The 3458-nt window shown below is 40.4% G+C and overlaps 1 long non-coding RNA gene across 1 annotated transcript; it reads right to left on the bottom strand.

Annotated features, from left to right (window-relative positions):
* Nucleotides 1-321: 321 nt before the first annotated feature.
* On the bottom strand, nucleotides 322-3150 carry LOC117794943 (uncharacterized). The gene is made up of 2 exons (XR_004618826.2): nucleotides 3070-3150; nucleotides 322-668 (listed from the first exon to the last, which is right to left on the bottom strand). It is a non-coding gene; the product is annotated as an uncharacterized lncRNA (long non-coding RNA).
* Between the last annotated feature and the right edge of the window lie 308 nt (nucleotides 3151-3458).

Below are 3458 nucleotides of genomic sequence, written 5' to 3'. Positions count from 1 at the left end.
CCCATAAATAAAGGGAAGTAACTAACCCTTTGTGCCCTCTAGCACCAAGGATGCCTGAAATTAGAAATATCCCAGTACTGTGACCTAAAGTTGCCTCCACAGGAAGTTCTGCTTTTTAAATTAAAACTCCAGCCATTTTCTTTCCAGTTATTCTTATTACCAATGGGGCTCTGGACAAATAATTCCCAGGAAAGCTGTCCATGTATATGTGAAATAAGACAATCATGATGCCTGCTCCTGACCTACCTGACAAAAAGTGTTGGGAAAAGCAGTAAGATAATGTCTGTCATGTGTTTTGAATGCCTAGAAAGAAAGACAGGGTTCACAAGCAAGGGTGTAATTATATTGAGTCACCAATGATATCATCGTCTATAGTTTACACATGTGGTTGTTGCTTAAGATACTGATGAATATAATTTGACCATCAAGTTTGATGCTTTAAGGACATGATGATGTTACAATAAATTAGCAGAAAATCCCACATTGGGAAAGGAAGGTATCCTTTTCTTTTAAATTCCTGTATGACTGAAATTTATTTGGGGCTATCTTTTCCAGCTGGTCTTGCAATTAGGACCACCTCCAAGGTTCACAAGTACTCCTTCCATTTTTTTCATCAGTCAGGTGATTTTCCCTCTGGCTTGGTCTGGATGCTGTGGTGGGAGAGTGACCTGCAGAGTAGAGGAGAAAAGTTGTGTTCAACTCTGCTGAGGGTCACCAAAATTTAGTAGCCCAAAAGGAGGATTTCTTTCTTTCTTTTTATGGTACTGGAGATTGAACCCAAGACGTCATGCATGCTAGGCAAGCATGTAACCACTGAGCTGCATCCCCCAATGGAGGCTTTCTGTGACCAAGCATCTAGAAAACCTAATTCTGTTAGGTCTGTTCCCCAAGAGCAATGTCTTGTCCTTTGCCTAACAGGGCCAGACATATATGACCTTTTCCCAACCACTATTTGTATTTGTTTAAAAGAATAATTCTAAAAACTAAAACCAGGGCTGTAGTTGTAGCTCAGTGGTGGAGCGCTTGCTTAGCATATGTGAGGCACTGGGTTTGATCCTCAGCGCCACATAAAAATTAATAAATAAAACAAAGGTATTGTTGTCCATCTACAACTAAAAAAATTTTTTTTGGATTAAACAACTAAACTAAAACCATAGTTCATAACATATAAAGAACCTTTTAGTATGAAAGGCACTACTTGAGACACTGGGGATAGAAAAGTTAAAACACTACTTCTCAGAAAAATGCCTGTCCTTGGAGGAGATAAGCAAGCACTCAAATAGGACCACCATCCAGCCCAGGGTCTGACACACAGTAGGACTGTAAGTGTACTTGCTGAATGAATGAGCAATAGTGGTAAGAACCATAGCAAGGTGGTAAGAACCATAAGAAAAGCACAAGGTGTGTGGAAAGAGGTAAGAGAACATCTAGTCAAGAATAGCAAGAGAGCCAGATGCATTGGTGCATATCTGTAATCCCAGTGGCTGGGGAGGCTGAGGTAGGAGGATCTCAAGTTCAAAGCCAGCCTCAGCCACTCAGTGAATTCCTAAACAACTTGACAAGGCCCTGTCTCAAAAATAAAAAATAAAAAGGGCTGGGCATGTGGCTCAGTGGTTAAGCACCTTTGGGTTCAATCCCTGGTACCAAAAAAAAAAAAAAAAAAAAAGGTAAGAGAATAGGTAAGTGTGTTCAAGCATGCCTAGAATCCCATCTACTCAGGCAGCTGAGGCCAGAGGATTGCAAGTTAGAGGCCAGCCTATACAATTTAGTGAGGCTGTCTCAAAATAAAGTTTTTAAAAAGGTCAGGAGATGTCACTCAGTAGATTACTCCTGGGTTCAATCTTCAGTACTTGGGGGGCAGGGGGGAAATGACAATAGAAGAAATGAGTTGGCAAGAAAGACCATGAGCAATGCTGCACATAGACCAGCGTGGAAAGCATGCAGCTGACAATGCCAAGAACATGGTGTGTCAGGCTTTTTATTCTATTTAGTTTGCTTAAAAAAAAAATGCCAGTCACAGCCCACTAAAGTTCTCAACCCACCTTGTGAAAAAGAATTTTCCTTTCTACACACCTGTTGGCCTTGCAATTAGAATTAAACAACAGAATTTAAATATTTGCTGAGGAGTTCTTAAATTTCTGCATTTAGGCACAATCTGTTTCCATTCCATTTCAATGTTCTTCTTTACAGAGTCGCAACCAACAATCTGTATTAGTTCTCAATGGCTGCTATAACAAATTGCCATAAACTGAATGGCCCGAAATATACTCTTTCAAGGTTCTGGAGGCCAGAAGTCTGAAGTCAGTATCATTAGGCTGAAATCAAAGTTATCAGCAGAGGCCACACTCCTCCTGAGGCTCCAAAGGAGAATCTGGTCTTTGACTCTTTTTACAGCTTCTGGTGACACTGGCAATCCTTGGTTTGTGACAATGCTGCTGCTATCAGTTTCCATAGTCCCATTGTCTTCTGTCTGTTAAATGTCCCTCTGCCTCCCTCTTATAAGGATAAATGTGATTGCATTTAGGGCCCACTGGAATAAGAATTTTTTTTTAGATAAAAAAAACTAAACTAAAACCATAGTTCATAACATATAAAGAAACTTTTAGTATGAAAGGCACTACATGAGACACTGGAGATACAAAAGTTAAAACACTACTTCTCAGAAAAATGGCTGTCCTTGGAGGAGATAAGCAAGCACTCAAATAATCTCCCATCTCCACATCTACAATGTAATCCCATCTGCAGAGTTCTTTTTTGCCACAGGAGATAACATTCGCAAGTTTCAGGGATATCACTGGGGGCAGGAGAGGTTTTATCCAGCCTGCCCGCCACATTATCTGTATCGGAATCACTGAACATCCAGTACAAACCTCTTGAATATTATGTTAGTTTTTTTGTGTTGCTGTAACAGAACACCACAGACTGGACAATTTGTAAAAGAAAGAAAGAGAGAAAGAAGAAAGGGGAGAGAGAGAAAAAAAGAAGGAAAAAACAAAGAGGAAGAGAAGAGAAAGAGGGGAGAAAGAAAGAAAGGGAAGGAATGGTAAGAAAGGAATTCACTTAGCTCACAGTCTGGAGGCTGGGCAGTCCAAGATGCAAGGACAATGTCTGGTTAGGGTTTTCTTCATTCCAAGCTGAAGGAAGAAGCACAAGAATGCAAGTGAACCAGAGGGAGCCAAACTCACTTCCCTAACCTCATGATGTCTAACTCCCTCCTGTGGTAATGACATCAGTTCATTCACAAGGGCAGAGCCCTCATGCTTTAATTGCTTCTTAATAGGCCCCACTTTTCAACTGCTATTTGAGGATTATGTTTCCACCACATGAACTATGGGAGACATATTCAAACTACAGCAAATATTTCAGCTGAGTTCTTCTCTACTTTAGGAAGGCAGACTAAGTCCTCTCCTCTTGTTTTAGGGGAGAAGAAAAATGGGTGAAATAAAGATAATTTTACT

This window comes from Marmota flaviventris, chromosome 12, assembly GCF_047511675.1.
Source record: "Marmota flaviventris isolate mMarFla1 chromosome 12, mMarFla1.hap1, whole genome shotgun sequence".
Classification (NCBI taxonomy): domain Eukaryota; kingdom Metazoa; phylum Chordata; class Mammalia; order Rodentia; family Sciuridae; genus Marmota; species Marmota flaviventris.
Note: the sequence above shows the minus strand (reverse complement) of the source record. Positions and strands in the feature narration are given on the sequence as shown.